Source organism: Desmodus rotundus, chromosome 8, assembly GCF_022682495.2.
Source record: "Desmodus rotundus isolate HL8 chromosome 8, HLdesRot8A.1, whole genome shotgun sequence".
NCBI classification, from domain to species: domain Eukaryota; kingdom Metazoa; phylum Chordata; class Mammalia; order Chiroptera; family Phyllostomidae; genus Desmodus; species Desmodus rotundus.
Window position 1 is genome coordinate 96,609,960 of NC_071394.1, and position 23,283 is coordinate 96,633,242.

At 37.2% G+C, this 23,283-nt stretch overlaps 1 protein-coding gene and 1 pseudogene across 1 annotated transcript in view; one reads left to right on the top strand and one right to left on the bottom strand.

Annotated features, from left to right (window-relative positions):
- SYN2 (synapsin II) overlaps positions 1 to 23,283 on the top strand; it is a 202,674-nt gene that overhangs the window by 81,750 nt on the left and 97,641 nt on the right. The window lies entirely within an intron of this gene.
- Positions 11,107 to 11,580, bottom strand: LOC112301062 (golgin subfamily A member 7 pseudogene; annotated as a pseudogene).

A 23,283-nucleotide genomic window follows, 5' to 3' on the forward strand; every position in this document is an offset into this window, starting at 1 on the left:
TTAGGTGTGCACCAGAGTCTTGCAGATCTACCAAATACATAGAAACAACTACAAAGAAGCAGACCCTAAATGAAAGAACAAGAGTATTCTCCAGAAGAAGAACTAGATGAAATGGAGGGAAGCAATTTATCAGATAGAGTTAATAATTATAAGGATAAGGACACATAAACTATAAAAAAGGACCTGTCAGAAATAAAGAATAAAATATCTGAAATAAGTAATATAGTGGAATAAACAGTAGGTTAGATGATGCAGAGGATCGAAGCAGTCATTTGGAAGACAAGGTAGGAAAAAACACCCAGGCAGAGCAGAAAAAAGAAAAAAGAATTTTAATAAAATGCGAGCTTAAGAAACATCTTGGACAACATGAAATGTAACATCTGCATCATGGGAATACTAGAAGGAGAAGAAAGCAAGCAGAGCATCAATATATTTGAAGAAATAATGTCTAAAAACTTCCCTAACCTGGTGAAGGAAAAAGACACACAAATCCAGGAAGCTCAGAGAGTCCCAAACAAGTTGGACCCAAAGAGGCCTACAGAGACATATCATAATTAAAATGACAAGGCTTAAAGACAAGGAGAAGTTCCTAAACTCTGCAAGAGAGAAGCAGGTAGTTACTTATAAGGCAGCACCAATTAGACTGTCACGGGATTTCTCCACAGAAATATTTCAGGCCAGAAGGGAGTGGAGTGAATTATTCAAGGTGATGAAAAGCAAGGACCTACAACCAAGACTACTTCACCCAGTCAGGCTATCGTTTAAAACTGAAGGAGAATAAGGAGCTTCCCAGACAAGAAAATGCTAAAGGAGTTTATTCACACCAAACCACCACTGCAACAAGTGTTAAAGCGCTTGCTTTAAAAAGAAGAAGAAAAAGAAAGAAAAAAATAACCCAAAGGAAAATACTCTAACAATAAAATGACTCTAAATACATAGCTATCAATAACCACCTTAAATGTAAATGGTTTAATTGCTGTGACCAAAGACAGAAGATAGTTGAACGGATAAGAAAACAAGACCTATAGATGTGCTCCCCTCCAAGAGACCTATCTCAGATCACACAGACCAAAAGTAAAGGGATGGAAAAAGCTTTTTCATGCAAATGGGGGGGAAAAGCTGGGGTTGCAGTACTAATTATCTGACAAACTAGACTTTAAAACCAAGGCTATATATAGAAGGAGACAAAGAAGGACACTACATAATGGTAAAGGGAACAATGCAACAAGAGGATATAACCCTAGTAAACATTCACACACCCAGTTAGGAGCATCTAAATATGTGCAGCATATCTTGATGGAAATAAAGTGAGAGATCCACAGAAATACAGTCATAGTCGGGGATTTTAACACCCCCTTGATTTCAATGGATAGATCTTCCAGACAGAAAATCAACAAGGAAAAGGCAGCCTTAAATGACAAACTAGAGCAGACGGATTTAATAGATATCTTCAGAGCATTTCACCCCAAAGCAGCAGGATACACATTTTTTTCAGGTGCACATGAAATATTTTCTAGGATAGACCACATGTTAGGACTCAGAAAAGCTTGATAAGATTGAAATCATATCAAGCATCTTTTCTGACCATAATGGACTAAAACTAAAAATCAATCACAAGAAAAAAACTGAAAAACACACAAAGATACAAAGGCTAAATAAGATTCTGCAAAACAATGAATGGGTTAACAATGAGATCAAGGAAGAAATCAAAACATACTTTCAAACAAATAAAAATGACAACACAACAACCCCCAAATCTGTGGGAAGCAGTGAAAGCAGTCATAAGAGGGAAATTCATAGCATTACAGGCATATCTCAAGAAAAAGGGAAAATCTCAAATAAACAATCTAACTTTACACTTAAAGGAATTTGGAAAAGAAAAACAAACAGCTTAAAGTGAGTAGAAGGAAGGAAATAATAAAGATCAGAGCAGAAATAAACAAAATAGAGTCTAAAAAAGCAATACAAAAGATCAATAAAATCAAGGTCTGGTTGTTTGTGAAAATAAACAAGATTGACAAACCATTAACCAGACTCATCCAGAAAAAAAGAGAGAGGACCCAAATAAAGAAAATTATAAATGAAAGAGGAGAAGTAACAACTGACTCCCCAGAAATATTAGGAATTGTAAGAAAATATTACAAAAAACTATATCTCAAGAAACTGAATAATCTTGATGAAATGGATAAATTCCTAGAAAAATCCAGACTTCTAAAACTGAATCAGGTAGAATCAGAGAATCTGAATAGACAGATTACAAGTAGTGAAATTGAAGCAGTAATCAAAAAATTCCCAATAAACAAACATCCTGGACTAGATGGCTTCACAGGTGAATTTTACCAAACATTCAAAGAAGAACTAATGCCTATTCTTCTCACACTATTCCAAAAAATTCAAGAGGAAGGAAGATTCCTAAACTTATTTTAGGAGACCAGCATTATTTCAATTCCAAATCAGGTTAACACATTATGAAGAAAGAATATTAATGGTCCATATCCACAATGAACATAGATGCCTAGATCCTCAACAAAATATTAGCAAACTGGGTCCAGCAATACATTAAAAATATTATCCACCAACTCTGGCTGGTGTGGTTCAGTGGATTGAGTGCTGGCCTACGAACCAAAGGGTTGCTGGTTCGATTCCTTGTCAGGGCACGTACCAGGTCCCCAGTAGGGGGCATGTGAGAGGCAACCACATATTGATGTTTATCTCCTTCTCTTCCTCCTTCCCTTCTCCTCTCTCTAGCAATAAATAAAATCTAGAAACAAATAAATAAATATTAAAAGTACCATGCACTACCATCAAGTGGGATTTATTCTGGGGATGCAAGATTGGTACAATATTCACAAATCAATATATGTAATATACCACAATATAGCAATGTATCAATAGATGCAGAGAAAACATTTGATAAAATCCAACACCCATTTATGATAAAATCTCTGAGCAAAGTGGGAATTAAGGGAACATACCTCAACACAATAAAGGTCATATATGACAAAACCACAGCTAGCATCATATTCAATGGTCAAAAACTACAAACATTTCCCTCCAGATCAGGTACAAAACAGGATTAGCCACATTCATCACTCTTATTAAAAATGGTACTGGAAGTCCTAGCCACAGCAATTAGACAACAAGAAGACATAAAAGACATCTGAATTGGTAAGGAAAAAGTAGAACTGTCATTATTTGCAGATGATGTGAGACTGTGTGTAGAGAACCCTAAGGATTCCACCAAAAAATTACTAGAACTGACAAATGAATTCAGTAAAGTAGCAGGATACAAAATAAATATTTATAAATCAGTTGCATTTTTATAAACCAATAATGAACTGTCAGAAAGGAAAATTAAGAAAACAATCTCATTTATAATTCAAAAAGCATAAAATACTCAGGAATAAGTTTAACCAAGGATGTATAAGATTGGTACTTGTAAAATATGATACTGAAGAAAAATAGAAGAAGATACAAGTAAGTGGAAGCATATTCTGAGTTCATAGAGAGGAAGAATTATCATCATTAAAATGTCCATACTACCCAAAGCAATCAATCGATTCAACACAATTTCTATCAAGACATCTATGGCATATTTCACATAACTAGAACAAATATTTCAAAAATTTATATGAAACCACAAAAGACCCTAGATAGCAACAACAATCTTGAGAAAGAAGAACAAACTTAGTGGAATCATACTACCTGATATCAAATTATACTATAAAGCCATATTGATCAAAACAGCATGGTACTGGCATAACAGACATACAGATCAATAGAACAAATACAGAGCTCAGAAATAAACACATGTTTTTATGGTCAATATTTGAGAAAGGAGGCAAAAACATACAGTGGGGTAAAAATAGTATATTAAATAAATGGTGTTGGGAAAATTGGACAGATATGTGCAAAAAAGTGAAACTAGATCACCTTCTTACACTGTACACAATAATAAACTCAAAGTTTGGTAATGACTTAAGTGTTAGACTTGAAACCATAGAAATCCTCAAAGAAAACATAGGCAGCAAAATATCAAACATTTCTTGTAGCAGTATTTTTTCTGATATATCTTTTCACTCAAGGAAAACAAAAGAAAAGATAGACAAATGGGACTTCATCAAATCAAAAAGGTTTTACACAGAAAAGGAAACCCTCAACATGATGAAACCCTGGCCGGGTAGCTCAGTTGATTAGAGCATTGTCCCAATATGCCAAGGTTGTGGGTTTGATTCGTGGTCAGGACACATACAAGAATCAACCAATGAATGCATAAATAAGTGGAACAACAAAATTGGTGTTTTTCCCCCTCTCTCTCTCAAATCAATAGCTACAAAAAAATTTTAAATGAAAACACAACCCACTGAATGTGTAAACATATTTGTCAATACATCTGATGGGGGTTAGTATCTAGAATTTATAAAGAACTCATACAATTCAGTACCTCCCCCAAAAGACCAATACAATTATAAAATGGACAAAGGACCTGAATAGATTCTTCTTTCAAGAGGACATATAGATGGCCAAGAGGCATATGAAAAGATACTCAATATTACCAGTTATCAGAGAAATGCAAACTAAAACCACAATGAGATACCACCTCACACCAGTCAGAATGGCTATCATCAATAAATCAACAAACAGCAAGTGTTGGCAATGATGTGGAGAAAAGGGAACCCTTGTGTACAGTTGGTAGGAATGCAGATTGGTATAACCAGTGTGGAAAGCAATATGAAGGTACCTAAAAAAAAATTTTAAATGGAACTGCCTTATGACCCATGATTCCACATCTGGGAGATAATCTGAAGGAACCCAAAACAAATTCAAAGGAACATATGCACTCCTATGTTCATTGCAGTATTATTTACAATAGCCAGGATTTGGAATCAGCAGCCCAAGTGTCCATCAGTAGATGAGTGGATAAAAAGCTGTGGTACATTTGCACAATGGAATACTACTCAGCTGTAAAAAAGGACATCTTACCCTTTACAACAGCATGAATGGACTTGGAGGTTATTTTTTTTTAAGATTTTATTTATTTTTTAGAGAGAGGGGAAGAGAGGAAGAGAAACACCACTGTGTGAGAGAAACATCAACCTGTTGCCTCTCACATGCCCCCAACTGGGGACCTGGCCCACAACCCAGACATGTACCCTGATTGGGAATCAAACTTTTCAGTTCATAGGCTGGCACTCAAGCCACTGAGCCCTACCAGCCAGATCTGGAGATTATTATGCTAAGTGAAATAAGCCAGAGAGAGACAAGCACCATTTGATTTCTCTTGTGTGGAATCTAATGAAAAAAATGAACTAACAATCAAAATAGAGACAGACTCATAGAAAGCAGGCTGACAGTTTTCTACTTTCTGATGGGAGGGGATTGAGCAAAAAAGGAAAAAAAAACTCATGGATGTGGACAATTGTGTGGTGATTGCTGGAGTTGGGAGAGATGGGAGGAGGGGTGAGAGGAGATGGAGGGTATGGAGGGATAAATGGTGATGGACAGAGACCTGACTTGGGTGTGGTGAACATACAATACAGTGTATATAGATGATATGTTGCAGAACTCCACACCTGAAACTTGTATAATTTTGTTAACCTCTGTCACCCCAATAAATTCTATAAAAAGGAAAAATACATACTTTATTGCTAAAAAAATGCTAACCCTTATTTGAGCCTTCATTGAGTTGTGATCTTTTTGCTGGTGGAAGGTCTTGCTTTGATGTTGATGGCTGATGACTGTTCAGGGTCATGGTTGCTGAAGGTTGGGATGGCTGTGGCAGTCTCTTAAAATAAGACAAGTTTGCTGCATCGATTGACTCTTTTCATGAATGATTTTTCTGTAGCATGCAATGCAGTTTGGTAGCATTTCACCCCCAGTAGAACTACTTTCAAAATTGGAGTCAGTCCTCTCACACAATGCTACTGCTTTATCACGAAGTTTATTAACACTCTCAATTTTTTGTTTTCATTTCAGCATTCTTCACATCATCTTCACCAGGAGTAGATTCCATCTGAAACCATTTTTTCTTGTTTATTCATAAGAAGTAATTTTTCAACTAATAATGTTTTATAATGAGATTGCAGCATTCAGTCACATCTTCAGGGTCCACTTCTAATTCTGATTCTCTGCTATATCCACCACAGTCACAGTTAATTCTTCTAATGAAATCTTGAATTGCTCAAATTCTTCATGAGGGTTTGAATCAACTTCTAAACTCCTGCTAATGTTGCTATTTTGACTCCTTTCCCATAATAACTAGTGTTCTTAATGACATCTAGAATGGTGAATCCTTTCCAGAAGGTTTATAATTTAAAAAAAAAATTGATTTTGTAGAGGGAGAGAGGAAGGAGGGAAAGAGAGAAACCAATTTGTTGTTTCATTTATTTATGGGTTGATTCTTGTATGTGCCCTGACTGGGGATCAAACCTGCAGCCTTGGCATATCAGGACAACGCTTCAGCCAGGTAAACTACCTGGCCAGGGCTCAGAAGGCTTTTAATTTAATTTTCTCAGATCCATCAGAAGAATTATATCTATGGTAGATATAGCCTTATGAAATTTATCTCTTAAATAATAAGACTTGAAAGTAGAAATTACTCCTGATCCATGGGCTGCATGTGAATGATGCATTTAACAGGCACGAAAATATTAATCTCTTTGTACATCTCCATCAGAGATCTTGGGTGACCAAGTACATTGTCAATGAGCAGAAATATTTTGCCAAGAATCTTTTTTTCTGAGTAGTAGGTCTCAACAGTGGGCTTAAAATATTTTGAAACTATGTTGTAAACAGTTGTGCTGCCATCCAGGCTTTGTTGTTTCATTAATGGAGAATAGTCAGAGTACATGGAGCATAATTAAGGGTGCCGGGATTTTTGGAGTGGTAAATAAGCATTGGCTTCAACTTAAAGTAACCAGCTGCATTAGCTCTTTGAAGCTTTGAAGCCAGACATTGACTTCTCCTGTACTGCTATGAAAGTCAAAGATGGCATCTTCCAATATAAGGCTATTTTGTCTACATTCAAAATCTGTTGTTTAGTGTAGTCAACTTCATTAATTATCTTAGCTAGATCTTCTGGATAACATTGCAGCTTCTGTGTCAGCAGTGGCTGCTTTACCTTGTACTTTTATGTTATGGAGATGGCTTCTTTAATTAAATCTCATGAACCAACCTCTGCTAGCTTCAAACTTTTCTTCTATAGCTTCCTCACTTGTCTCAGCCTTCATAGAATAGGTGGGAGTGAGGGCCTTTTTCTGGATGAGACTTTAGCTTAAGGGAATGTTGTGGCTGGTTTGATCTTCTATCCAGACCACTAAAACTTTCTGTATATCAGCAATAAAGCTATTTCACTTTTTTTTTTTTATCATTCATGTGTTCACTGGAATAGAACTTTTCATTTGCTTTTAGAAGTTGACAAACTGTCTGGCACAAGAGAACTAGCTTTTGGCCTATCTTTGCTTCCTCATTAAGGTTAATAATTTCTAGCTTTTTATTTTAAGTGAGAAACACGTGACTCTTTCACTTGAGCACTTAGAGGCCATTGTATGGCTTTTAATTGGCTTCATTTCAATATTGTTCTGTCTCAGGGAATAGGGAGGCTAAAGGAAAGGAAGACAGATGGAGGAATGGCTAATCTGTAGCAGTCAGCACATACAATATTTGTTAAGTTTGCTATCCTGAATGGGCATGGTTCATGGCACCCCAACATAATTACAATAGTGGCATCAAATATCATTCATCATAGATCACCACAACAAATATAATAGTATTTAAAAAGTTTGATATATTACCATTGATATGGTAAGTGATATAACCATTTGGTAAGTGATGCTGTATGTGGGGGAAGTGTCCGAGAGGGAACAATGCCGTTTGCTCCCCTCTCTGCCGGTTTTCAGTCACTTTACCCGATACCCACAATCAAATGGGGCCCTTCTGGTGCTGATTCCCAGGTGGGTGGACTTGTGTACGTTCTAGGACCTTGTTAGTCTCTCCAATGAACTCTCCTGTGAGGCTGGGAGTTTCTCCTGCTGCTGCCTCAATCCCCAGTTTTCAATCAGTGGTTTGAGGCTTTATTTCCCTGAGCTGGAACTCTGGGTTGCATGATCTGTCTCACTACCCAGTTGTTCCTCCCAGTTTATCTGCATAGGAATGCGAGACCACCCAGTCTGCAATCCGCAGCCTCACAGGTCCACCAGCCACCACCTTGCCACAAGTCCTCTCTGCCTGGTTGCCGGTCTCTGCCCCTCCTATTGGTCTGGATGAATGTTTCTTCTTTAACTCCTTGGTTGTCAGACTTCCATACAGTTCGATTTTCTGTCAGTTCTGGTTGTTTTTTGTTTTTAAATTTGCTGTTGTTCTTCTTTTGTTTGTGCAAGGATTGTGTTTTGAGTGTGTCTACCTTCGCCTTCATCTTGGCTGGAGGTCTGTTCTCTTAAAAATATCTTGACAGTTTATAATGAGTGATAGCTTTTAATGTTAATGTTTCCCAAAATGTTTGCTATGAACTGTGTAGCCAAATTTGATTATTTCAACTATGGAGGTAGGGAGAGGAGGTACGAGTATTAGTCTTTTTGAGAGGCAACATGATGCAGCAGGAAAAGGACTGGGCTTTGGAGTAGATATCCACCGCTATGAAAAAAGCAAAATAACTTGAGTTCTGTTGATGAGTTAGGAAGCCTTGGCAAGATATCTAATATCTCTGAACATTCATGGCTTTATCAGAAATGATCCCTATCCCATTTCAGGGTTGTGTGAAAATTAAATATATGAGGTCTATCTGGAAAAGTCCAGCCATTGTTAATATAATGAGAATGGTTTGTGTGACATCAATGTGACGTGGCAGCCAAGGAGAATGGACTGGAATGTGGATGTGTGAATAATGATGACTTCACTGTGCTAGTCAGTGGGGCAGGAGATGCCATTGAGTGAGCATGTGTATTATATATGGCCGTCACATTCAAAATGACTGTGTGAGTAGAGCAATGAATCTGCATCAAATTTTGCATTAAGCTTGAACATTCCTCCATGGAAACTATTTGGATGATTCAGAAGGCCACAGCTCTGGGCAACTGGTGAATGGCAGGTTAATCATGACAACACACTTGTTCATGCATCACGTCTCATGCAGGGTTTTTTTGTGAAACATTTAAGTCACCCAGGTGACTCAGACTCCCCTACAGCCCAGATTTGGTGTCCTGTGACTTCTGGGTTTTCCCTAAACTAAAATCACCTTTGAAAGGGAAGAGATTTCAGACCATCAGTGGGATTCAGGAAGACACAATGGGGCAGCTGATGGTGATTGGGAGAACTGTATAAGGTCCCAAGGTGCCTACTTTGAAGGGGACTGAGGCATCATTGTCCTATGTACAATATTTCTTGAATCTTGTATCTTCAGTAAATGTCTCTGTTTTTCATATTACATGGCTGGATACCTTCTGGACAGATGATTATATATATATACACACACACACATACACACATGTATATATGCATATGTGTGTGTATGCAGCATAGCATTTGGCACATAAATCCCTTTTTTTCAAAGATTTTACTTATTTTTAGAGAGGGGAAGGGAGGGAGAAAAAGAGGGAGAGAAACATCGATGGGTTGCCTCTTGCACATCCCCACCTGGGGACCTGGCCTGCAAACCCAGTCATGTGTCCTGACCGGCGACCTTTTGGTTCACAGGCTGGCACTCAATCCGCTGAGCCACACCAGCCAGGGCAATGAATTCTTAATAAATGTCTTTTCCTTGTTCCTGCTTTGTTGTGGAAGGACTTTATTTCTTTCAGAGAGTTTCATATTTAAGGTCTGTTTTGATACTCATAGCTCAAGTGATATTATCCTTATTTTAAAATAAGGAAAAGTGACTAGACAGGGAGGGAAGGTGACTTACTTGAGATCACTTCCAGTGCAAGCAGAAGAGCTGGTACTTGAAGCCAGGTCTTTTGATTTGTCATAGGGCTCTTACTTTGTACTTAATTTGGGGAAAATTACTTGTTTTTGTATTTACATTGGGTTATGGATATTATTTATGCTAGGCATTCACTTCTGTAAAAGTAAGAAAACCTTAAGACTTACTAGAACCTTAACAGTGGTCTAGCCTCTATATCTTGCCCCTTTCTCAATATCTCTGTCTGCTGTCTATTGGGATAAAGGTTTTGACTGTCAAATAAATGTAAGGCAGCAGCCTATACAAGTATTTACTTTAAAGTCTTAATTGGAGGTTGTGAGTCAGGTGTGGTATAGCAAAAGGAACATTGAGCCTTCTGATAAAAAAAACTTCTGGATTTGAGCTTCAGAACTCCTTCGGCTAAGTCACAAAATAATTACACACAATGAGTATTAACTATCAACAGAGGGAGATGTCACCTTAACAGGTAATTAAGACAAATTACTATAGATCAGCATTTTCTTTTTGCCACAGGAAATCCCCTTTTAAAGGTGGGTTTTTCCCTTCAAATAGACCATCTTTATATGTCTAATATCATGTCAGAGGCTTCTTGTAATTTGAACTTCTCGGGTCACCTATGAGGAAATAATGAAAAAAATGAACTTCCTCGTTATTAAATGGAGCTTTCCTCACTGTTTTGAAGTACAATTTCTAAATAAATTAGGGTCTAGATCCAAATATAGAAAAAACTGTGTGCTCTTTCTTTAAGAAGCATCTAAGACACAATCACTGCTTTCTAAGAGCTCATTTTAGTAGGAACTACAGATATGAGAGCAATTAATCATAAGTGAGGGGTTTGCAGAGAGAGGTGTGGGGAACACAGAGGAACAAGTAAATAATTCCATCTGGAGGAATCATCTCTGAATGGCTTTAAAGGTTGAGTAAAACTTCTCCAGATAAACAAGGGACTCTAGTAGGGGTGGATAGAAGATTGATTATTCCAGGAAGAGAGAATAGCATATGTAAAAATGCACATGAAAGTGCAAATTTTAAGTGGGAGATGTTATGGTAACAGACTTGCTGCATAGAGTAAATGGCACTGTAGCTCTGACAGCAGGTACAAAGGAATGATGCTCTGGAGAAGAGGCAGGGGACATTCTGTAGTTGGCCAGTGGGTAGATAGATCTGGAGCTGGAATCTAATTCCATGGTTTATCTTCCATTCTTCATGCCTCTGTCTTTATAAATGTTAATTTTAATAACTCAAGTCCTCTTTCAATAGGATCTGTCAGGAGAAGGCCTTGGGGCATAAGTCTTCTTATTTTCTCTTGAATGTGTTTGGAGACTTTTCTTCAGAGCCTTCCCATAATGAGTTTCCAAGCATAAGAAGATGGTGTATGCTGTTAAGCTAAACAACCTTCAAGACATGATTGACCCCACGCTTCTGCGCTTCTGCATAAAGGTTACTTAGAGTTTGAACTGTTTCTTCAAACTTCTGCCTTTCAAGCCGATTCTCCAGCTCCACAGGAACTTGGTCTGGAACTGTCAGCATGTGCCACTGCTGTGGTCTTCCTGAATGAGTATCTTCCTGAACACAGGCACCTGCTGTGGCCCAATGGCGAGGACAAGACTGGCTACTCCACCTCCTCTGACCCCCAGTTGCTGTTGCACTGCACCCTCATGCATTCTTTCTTATGTCCTCAGCCAGTCTGTAGGCTTTTTGGGGGGAAGGGACTGTATGTCATTTATTATTGTGTTCTACATCCTACGATGTTTCAAAATGTTTTACACAGTTGGTGAGCAATAAATGTTTATTGATTGACCACGTGGAACATATAGGATATGGGAGAAGGGAATGTTGGACCAAACTTTGAGGTGAATTTGGAATAATCTTTTAGGTTTCTTGATCAGTATCAAAAGAGCCATTAGAGCTCTGAGAGTAGCTCTATAATATTTTTTTTCTTTTCCCTCTCTTTTCATTACTATTCTCACCAGAGGCCTATGTGATTCTCCTCCAGGGTCCGTTGGTCATCCTCATATCTCTTCCTATCCTGCACAATCCCTTTGACCTTGAACTTATCAATTCCCTCTTTTCAACTTCTGTGTCCTCATTACTGAAATAGATTAAAATAATCCTTAAGTTTCTTTCCATGTCTAGTATTCTGTGATGCCACTGTCCAGAAGCTCTGCTGAAAGATGGTGCATGCTATGTATCACATTTCTTTGTCCTAGAAGCCAAATTGGTTTACTGAACAGGTCCTGGAGAATAAAAACCTCATTCAAGCCCCAAACTTAGTGAGCTTATTATTAGTATTGATGATCTCCATGGGTTTTTATCAAAGGAAATTTTGCACATAGAAATGGTGACATTTGTCAGTCTTAGCAGCTTCAACCAAGAAATGCAAGCTAGGAAAAGGTAATTGATGTCATTAGACCAACTTGACAGTGTGATAGTTATTCTCAAAGCACACCCCAGCATCCGAGTTACTTTTATTTCCTGTGGGTCAGAGTCTGGGGCTTGTTTCTCTTCTTTGGGAAGGCGGGTAGACATTTTAATGGACGGCTTTGCCTGCCAGGACATTTGGTCTTAATAATGGGCTCAAATTTTCCTTTGTTCTATTGGAAACTTAAACTGTAACAAGGAAGCTTTGTAGTAAAAATATTTCAATGTGGGGAAAAAATAAGTACCTTTTACTGAAGTCAGGTTGTTCTAATCACTGGCCTTGAGCATGTTGTCCTCCTTTCCACATCAGTATCTTTTTCTGAGTGTTCTGCCCCTCTTCGTAGATACCCTTATTAAATGTTTTCAAAATCCCACTCTCATCCCCATTCACCAACTGCCCTTTCTTTTTTCTCTGAAATTCTATTAAAGAAACATTTACTATATAATTTATTACTTAGTTCTCTGCCATCTTATTATATTATTGTTTTGTGTTCATTTTGTTTCCTCAAATTATTTGCTTCTTAAAGGCATGGAGCAATCTTTGTTCATCTCTGTGATCCTGCTATCACTGGGCTGGCCCCAGAAATAGTGTAGAGGGAGGAGTAAAAGAGTGTAAGGGACTTAACATTTATTGAATTCATACCTTGTACTAGGGATATATTTATACCTTGTACTAGGAATATGTACCTTATAGTTTATTTTCAAATTTTCACAACAGCCTAAATAGGAAATGTTAGGTCCATTTGATTGTACTTCTGAGGAGACTTGGCCTCAGAGAGGTTTGGTCAGAGTCATTGTGGAGGGAGGCATATTTAGTGTTAAATCCCTCCCTCTCTGCCATTTACTTTTTGTGTTGCTTACCCTCTCTAAGCTTCAGTTTCCAGATGGGGATGATATCTACCCTATTGGGTACTTTTGAACCTTAATGAGAAAGATAATGCAGATAAGGGGCCTTTGGATGCTTGGCCCATAGACAGTCTACAAATGAGACATATTTGTAAGCAGAATGGACGTCACTTGCTATTGGATTGGTTGTGGTACAGAACAGGAGAAAAAAAAGTGAAGCATGACTTCCAGATATCTATCTTGAACAACTGAGAAGATGACATAATTTATAGAGAATCTGGAACACTGGGAGGAAAACAGTTGTGGAAAGAGAATGTTAAGTTTAATGATGTTTGATATGTTGAATTGGCAATGGAATATACAAGTCTAGAGCTCAGAGGAGAAATCTCAGCAATAGATACAGCTACATGTGGTGACTAAAGTCCATATGTAAAAGAGAGAAAGCACAGTGTTAAATGACCTAATTTCTGAAGAATTTCAACATTTAAAGGTGAGTAGAGGATAACCCAACAAAGATGACTGGAAAAAAAGGATCCAGACAGATTGGAGGACCAGGAGAGTGTCAATGAAGGTAAGGGACAAAAACATTTCAAGAAATTTTCTACACATGATGTCTTTTCTTTCTTACCTTCCATTTTTTCTTCAATTCAGTACAGTCTGGCTTCTGCATTATCTCCTCAGCTACACTGAAATGGCTCTTTTCTACAAATTCAGCAGGCATTACTCTATCCTCATTGAACCTGCTCCATCAGCAGCATTCAGAACAGCTAACTATTCCTTCTTTCTTTCCCTACTTCAGTGGCTGCTCTTTTTTGTTTTCTTTTACTTTTCCTTAAGGAAGTATCTATTGTGTATTATTACTAGCCATATTTTACAGCAAAATTAAATTAAATGTATACACATTTTACAAACATAAACTGGAAAAAAAAAAGGCATCCATCAAATTTATATGCTTAACCAAAGTCCTGGTTTTCAGAATTCAGCAATCATGATTCTGGTCCAGGGCCACCAGTCCATGATTTCCTATAGTTGAGGATCTTGTCAGTAATTGGAGAAAAATTTATATGCAACAGTAGTTTCCACATAAAACCTTCTCAGGCGCTCAGTTATTTCATTCATTGAGACATCCTTTTGCTCTAATTTACCACAGGGCTCAGGGATTTTCTTTGTTGAGACATCCTTTGTTATATTTCATCACCTAATGGCTTGCTCTTTTTCTCATGGAAGAAAATTAAGGAGCCCAACTGTGTCTAGGTGCCCAGTGCGTGGTACCAACACATGTTCTGGTCCAGACTCATGGCACCACTGGAGGAATGTGGCTGCTCTATTTTTTTTGTGTGTGTGGCTACTCCTTTTTAGTACCCTTTTGTAGTTATTTTCCTTGCACCTAATACCTAAATGTTGGGGTTCTTCATGTTTTAGAACTGAGCCCTTACCTCTTCTCTCTGTAAATTCTTTTCTTAGGTGATTTCATACCATCTTGATCTTATAACTTACAATTTTTTTTTATTTCCAGTAAAACCTCTCTTATGAATTTCAATTATCTGCATGATATCTCTATTTACATGTTTTATATACAGGGTGGGGCAACAGTAGGTTTACAGTTGTGAATACATGAAACACAGTTTATTCTTATATTATTATTTATTTATTATATTTTCTTTAAAACATTTAAAAATATGCTTATTGATTTTAGAGAGAGAGAATAAGGGGGGGAGAGAGAGAGGGAAAAATAACCATTAACGTGAGAGAGAAATATGATGAGGTTGCCTTCCATAAGTACCCTGACCTGGGATTGAACCCACGACCTTTTGGTGTATGGGACAGCACTCCAACCAACTGAGCCAATGGCCAGGGCTTATTGTATTATTTTCCATACAAACAACTGTAAACCTACCTTTGCCCCACCTTCTATATATCCACAGCTGAACTCTTGAATTTTTTTCCCCTTCAAACCAGCCTCCTCCTCAACACTTTTTTTCCATTTTAATAAACAGTACCAACATCCAACCTATCAAGCTAGAACTTTGGGGTCACTTTTCACTGCCTTTTTCTCATTCTTTACATTTAGTCTAACATCAAATTAAATCTGTTCTACATCCAGAATTTCTCAGATTATCCTATTTCTTTCTGGTGTACATTACCATCAATTTTCACCTAGATTCTTGAAGCAGTTTCCTAACTAGTCTTATTGCTTTCAGCCTTACCTTCCTGTAATTATATCTCCATATAGCAAGGACAGAGATCTCTTAAAAATTTAAACTTAATAGGCCATATATCAGTTAAAGATGAAATTAATCACTTTCATATTAAAGGATAGATTCTAATTGGGTCCTTCAGAATACTATGGCAGGTCAGGGGGTGACTTGGAAGAGAATCCAGGTGTGTGGAGAACCAGTTCAGAGTTTCAGAAGGATAGTTTTACTAATATGATTCCAAATGACATTTTCTCAAAGTTAAATAAAAAGAAAGCACATGGTTTTCTATTTATTCTGTTAATTATTATAAAACCTTCTGCTATGAAAGTTGTATTACAAAATTCTATTGTGATTATCAGCTTCTGCTTATGTCTAGGGACTCAGTGGTTTCATGAGATTGGTTCTTACTACCAGTTGTGTGATAACTTCTTTACCAAAAATCAATTCAAAAAACATCTCCTCCATGCCTTTTCTGTATTAGATTTTAGGTATACAAAGGTAAATAGAGTACCCATCCTCAAAGATTCACAGTCTAATAAAAAAGACTGGGCACATTAAATATCAGCTATAATAGGTGTACGTAAAGAGAGTTATAAGAGAAGATGTGGGAGGGATTGATTTGGCTCACAGATAGATATACTGAAGATGACCTAACATAGGAGTTGATATTTGAACTAGAACATGAAAGATGATTTGGAGTTTGAGGATATTTGGAAGTGAATATGACTGGTGTAAAACTACATCAGAGAAAGATATAGAAATGTCTCATAAAAGTTCATAAATGGCAGTTGGTTAGCATTATGGCTGCCTTTTTTAAAGGAAAAATTGGGGAATGAGATGTCCATAGACAACATCAGAAAAATTTAGCATGTTTCAGGGAATCTAGAAGGCCAGGCACATGTGCAAGGCTATGTGCATGTGCAGAAAAGACCTGAGAAGACCATAATCTCTCACTTCTGACTGGTATGAGACTCAGTACAAGCAGGATGGGTAGGCTAGAGCAGAGCTGTAAACTGTCTGACTGAGTATTGAAATCCTGTCCCAACATACACAAATCCCTCAGCAAAGACTAGTAGATTTATTGGTTCCAGGCATTTAGGGAAACCTTCATCCAATCATTAGGAGCCCAGTAAGCTAACTGAGCAGAGACTTTGCTGGACCCATACGATAAAGAATACAGACTTTGTTCATGAAAGTCACTAAACAAACAAACAGCAGTAGTATAAACAACAAAAAAACCACAACAAAGCTTGGGGACATGAAAGATTATAATTTTTAGATTGCCACATTATATTATTTAAAATGTCTGCTTTTCAAATAAAAATTGCAAGACGTGCAAATAAAAAGTATGGCCCATACACAGTGGCAAAAAACCTCAGTAGAAACTGTCCCTGAAAAACCCTGGTTGTGGGACATTTAATAGACATACAATTTAGTTACCTATTTTAAACATGTTCAAATAACTAAGGGAAACCATGTGTAAAGAATTAAAGGAAAATATGAGGATGATATATCAACAAATAGAGAATCCCAACAAAATGATAGAAAACATGTACACACATGTGCTCTCACACACACAGTCATGCGCAAAGGTTAACAGCTTATTTTTATCAGAAATGGAGGCCAGAATGCAATGGGATTATACATTCAAAATGCTGAAAGAAAATGACTGTCAACCAAGAATTCTATATCCAGCAACATTGTCCTTTAGAAATGAAGGGAAAACTAAGACATTCCCAAATAAACAAAAAATGAGAGAATTCATTGCTAGCAATAGTTATACATCTTTGTTGATGGACACATAATATATAAAAAGATTATTTGGTAATAACACAAAGGAATGGGAGAGAGAATGGAGCTACATAGGAGCAGTTTCTACATATTATTGTAATTAAGTTGATATTAATATAAACAAGATTGTTACAAGTTAAAAGGTTAATTGTAACCTGCTGGGCAACCACTAACACACACACACACATACCCACAGTCTGTCCGGAAAAAGTCCAACTATTGTTAATATAACAAGTTTGCATGACATCAATGTAAACTGGCAGCAAAGGAGAGTGGACTGGAATGCACATGTGTGAACAATGACAATTTCACTGTACTAGTCAGTGGGGGCAGTAGATGCCATTGAGAGAGAGTGTGTACTGTGCGGCCATTACATTCAAAATGATTGAGCAAGTAGAGCAATAAATCTATCAAATTTTGTGTTAAGCTTGAACATTACTTCATGAAAACTTTGGGTGATTCAGAAGGCCACAACTATGGGCAACTGGTGATTGGCAGCTTCATCAGGACAATGCACCCAGTCATGCACCATGTCTCATGCAGAGTTTTTTTGCAAAACATCAAATCACCTAGGTGACTCAGCCACCCTACAGCCCAGATTGGCACCCTGTGACTTCTGGCTTTTCCATAAACTAAAATCACCTTTGAAAGGGAAGAGATTTCAGATCGTTGATCAGATTTAGCAAAATATGATAGAGCAGCTGATGGTGATTGGGAGAATTGTGTGAGGTTGCAGCATGCCTACTTTGAAGGGGACTGAGGCATCATTGTCCTATGTACAATGTTTCTTGTATCTTGTATCGTCTTCAATAAATATCTCTTTCATAGTACGTGGCTGGATACTTTCTGGACAGACCATTTAAAAAATGTATTTATAAAGTAAAAGAAATAACAAAGGTATTAAAATGGTACAGTAGGAAGTACATATTTAGCATAGACAAAGAAAGTAATGGAGTAATAAAGGGACAAAAATACATAAGATATGAAAAAAACAGGTAACAAAATGACAAGTATATATCCTATCTTAACATTAATTGAATTATGTGTTAATAGATTAACATCAGAGAAATGCAAATTAAAACCACAATGAGATATTACCCCACACCTGTCAGAATGGCTATTATCAGTAAATCAAATAATAAATGTTGGCAGTGATGTGGAGAAAAGGGAACCCTGGTGCACTGTTGGTGGGAGTGGAGATTGGTACAGCTGCTATGGAGGCTGTACATTGTGGAGGTTCCTCAAAAAATTAAAAATGGTACTGTCTGATGACTCAGTGATTCTGTTTTTGAGTGTATTCCCTAAGAAACCCAAAACACTAATTCAAAAGGACATATTTACCTTTGTGTTCATTGTAGCATTATTTACAGTAGCCAAGAAATGGAAGCAATCCAAGTGCGCATCAATAGAGAAGTGGATGGGAAAAGGCAGAAAACTGTACTTGAACAACAATAAAATTTAAAAAAAATAGAGAAGTGGATGAAAAAGCTGTAAGCAACGTAATATTACCTGGCCACAAGAAAGAATGAAATCTTACCATTTGTGACTGTATGAATAGACCTAGAGGGTATTATACTAAGTGAAATAAGTTAGTCAGAGAAAGACAAATACTGTATGATTTCATTTATATGTGGAACCTAAAGAATAATATAAATGAACAAACAAAACAGGAACAGACTCAGATACAGAGAACAGACTGTTGGTTGCTGGGGGTTAGGGTGAGGGAGTTGGGAGACTGGATGAAAAAGGTGAAGGGATTGAGAAGTACAATTTGGTAGTTACAAAATAGTCCCAGGTGGTAAAGTACAGCATAGGGAATATAGTCAATAATATTGTAATAACTATGTATGGGCCCAAGTAGATAGTTGAAATGTCAGGGGGAATACTTTGTAAAGTATGTAATTGTCTAACCACTATGCTATAAACCTGAAACTAATACAAAATAATACTGAATGTAAACTGATTGAAAAAAAATTATAAATGTATTAATGAATTAAATATCCAATCAGAAAGAAGACTGGCAAAATGGATTTTAAAAATATGATCCAGCCTTTGCCAGGTAATTCAGTTAACTGGAATGTCATCCCATACACTGAAAGGTTGCAGGTTCAATCCCTGGTCAGCGCACATATGTAGGTTTCAGGTTTGATCCCAGTAGGGCATGTATGGGAGGCAACTGATTGATGTCTCTCTCTCACATCAAAGTTCCTCTCTCTCTCTCTCTCCCCTCCCTCTCTAAAATTAATAAATATATCCTTGAGTGAGGATTGAAAAATAAAAATATGATCCAACTATTTGCTATCTACAAGAGATAGTGTTTAGATTTAAAATCACAAATAGGTTAAAAGTAAAAGCATGAAAAATATATACCACGCAAGTAGTAACCAGAAGAAGGCTAGAGAGTTGTCATACTAATATGAGACAAAATAGACTGTAGACAGAAATTCTTACTATAGATAGAGACTATTATATATCGATAAAATGTCAATCTTTCAATAAGATGTAACAATTTTAATTACATATGCACCTAATATACAGCCTTAAAATACAATGGAAAAACAACTGACAAAGTTGGAGAAATTGATAATTCAGTAATAGTTGGAGATTACTGTTCTTCACTTTAAATAATGAATATATAATCTAAATAGAAGATCAATAAGGAAATAAAGTACTTAAACAACATCAACTAGACTGAACAGATACCTCTAGAACCCTTCACCCAATAATAGTAGAATGTTTATTCTTCCCAAATGTATATGGTACATTCTTCAAGATAGACCAGTGATTTTCAACCATTGTGCTATACAGCACAGTGGTATGCCACAAGAATTTTTAAAACATGCAATACCTGACCATTTAGGGACACTGACCTCTTTTTCTTTACATGTTGTGTAAAAAAATGATAGCCAACACAACAACAGCCATCTGGTGTAAATGAATCAAAATTATACCTATTTTTTGTCAGAGCAGCAAAAACTATATTTTTTGGTTTGCTGCAGAACTTTAGTGATTAGTTTGTGTCCCATAAGGTGAAAAAGGTTGAAGATTTCTGAGATAGACTATATATTAGTCTATAAAGTAAGTCTCAGTAAATTTTACAGGATTTAAATCATATAAAGTATGTTCCCCGAATGCAGTGAGATGATATTAGAATTCTATAGTAGAAGAAAATTTAAGACATTCACAGATATGTGGAAGTTAAACAACACTGCCGCCCAAACATGAGTTTCTTAGCCTTTGAGGCACTGCAAGGAAGGAGTAACCAAACAGAGTCCATTACAGAGATTTAAAATGCAACATGCCTGGCAACTGGGAATGCTGTGTGTGAGTCCCTGGGATCAGGGGACACACCCTGGGGAGCAACCCTGCAGTCCAAGGTGATAGCAGCACAGGAGCACAGGACAGAAGAGAGGTGGACAGGGTTCTTGGTCAACTGATGCCAGAGCAGCCTCTGGCTCTTCCAACTATATCTCTAGAATAATATAACCCTTAACAACCAATGAATTACAGAAGACATCACAAGGAAAATTAGAAAACACTTTGAGATTAATTAAAACAAGAACACAGATTTCTGGTCAACACAGGAGTAAGTAAACACAGCTTGCCTCCTTGCACAACCACAGCAAAAATTACAACTAGACTAGAAAGCAAGTATCACCCAGGATCATCATAAAATCAGGTTGTATGGAAGTCCAACAATCATAGAATTAAAGAAGTCATATTCATACAGACAGGAGAGGCAGAGACATGGAATGGGCCACAGCCACATGTGGTGGATACAAATCTGGAGGGATACCTCAGGAGTGAGGGATCTCAGCCCCACAACAGACCACTCAGCCTAGAATTCCAGTGCCAGGAAGATAAGTCCTTATAACTTCTGACTATAAAAACCAGTGAGGGTTCGGGTAGCAGAAGAAACTGTGGGATTCTCAGGAGGCTCCCTAAAGGGCCCTCAGCAGACTTAGAACTTACACAGATTCACTCCCTCTGGGCTTTAACACTGGGGCAGCAGCTGGAAGGGCACCAGTGGCATATAGGGAGAAATTGAAGTGACTGGCAACAGAGCGAGTGCTGGGAGACAGCTTCCTCCTGGACACAACTCCAGAGACCAGGGTGACATTGTCCCCTTTCTGAGCCCTCCCCCCGACAGCCACAGAGTGGTGACACAATATTGGAGACTCCATCACCTAGTTCACACAGGTGGCTCCACCCCCTCCAACTTACTGGTGCTCTTCTCTACAATACACCATGCTGCTAAGACAGGGAGTCAAAGCAGTTCTACCTAATACATAGAAACAAACACAGGAGGGCTGCCAAAATGAGGAGACAAAGAAATATGGCCCAAATGAAAAAACAGAACAAAACTCCAGAAAAAGAACTAAACAAAATGGAAATAAGCAATCTATCAGATGCAGAGTTCAAAACACTGATTATTATTAGGATGCTCAAGGAACTCATTGGGTACTTCAACGTCATAAAAAAGACCGAGGCAGAAATGAAGGTTACACTAAGTGAAATAAAGGAAAATTTACAGGGAACCAACAGTGGAGTGGATGAAGCTGAGAATTAAATCAATGATTTGGAATATAAGGAATTAAAAAACATTCAGTCCGAACAGCAAGAAGAAAAAAGAAACCCCAAAAAACAAGGATAGGGTAAGGAGCCCTTTGGACAACTTCAAAGCTACCAACATTCAAATCATAGGTGTGCTGGAATAAGAGAATGAGCAAGAAATCAAAAACTTATTTGAAAAAATAATGAAAGAAAACTTCCCTAATTTGGTGAAGGAAATAGACATACAAGTCTAGGAAGCACATAGAATCCAAACAAGATAGATGCAAAGAGGACCACACCAAGATGCATCATAATTAAAACACCAAAGGTTAAAGATAAAGAGAGAATCTTAAAAGTAGCAAGAGAAAAGCAGATTGTTATCTACAATGGAGTTCCCATAAGACTATCAGCTGATTTCTCAAAAGAAACTTTGCAGGCCAGAAGGGACTGGCAAGAAGTATTCAAAATAATGAAAAGCAAGGACCTACAACCTAGATTACTCTATCCAGCAAAGCTGTCTTTTAGAATGGAAGGGCAGATAAAGTGCTTCCCAGACAAGGTAAAGCTAAAGGAGTTCATCATCACCAAGTCATTATTATATGAAATGTTAAAGGGAATTACAATATCAAAACTATGAATATTAAAATAGCATTCACAACTAGCAGTAATTGAATATAAAAAACAAACTAAGCAAACAAGCAGAACAGAAACAGAATTATAGGTATGGAGATCATTTGGAGGGTTATCAGCTAGGAGGGTGAAGGGGGAGAATGGGGCAAAAGGCGCAGGGATTAAGAAGTACATATTGGTAGGTACAAAGTAGATGGGGATGTGAAGAACAGTATAGTAAGTGGAGCAGCCAAAGAACTTATATGCATGACTCATGGACATGATCTAAGGGGAGGGATTCCTGGAGGGAATATGGGTACAGGGTGGAGGGGGATAAAGGGGGAAAATGGGGACAACTGTAATAGCATAATCAATAAAATACATTTAAGAAGAAAATGAAACAAAAGTAACAATAACAAAATAGATGTGGTTAAAGCAATGCTTAGAGGGAAATTTATAGCTGTAGATGCCTATACTTAAAAAAAAGTTATTTTAAAAATCAATAACTTAACCCCTGACTTTAAAAGAGTAGGAAAAAAGAACATACTATATCTAAAGTAAGCAGAAGGAAGAAAATAAAGATTAGAGTGGAAAGAAATGAAATAGGGAATACAAAACAGTAGAGAGAAATCAATAAAGCCAAAGTTGATTCTTCAAAAAGTTTAACAAAATTGACAAATCTCAGCTAGACTGACTGGGGAAAAAAATAAGACTCTAATTACTAAAATCAAGAAATAAAAAGGACTCTAGGGAGACACTATGAACTCTTGTATGCCAATAAATTAGATAACCTAGTTAAAATGGACACATTCTTAGAAAGAATATTGAAATAACTTAGAAGAAATGGAAGATCTATAGAGACTCATAAAATTAAAGAAATTGAATTAGTAATAATTTTTTAAAAATTCCTCTAACAAAGCTCAGTACCAGATGGTGGCTTTACTGCTG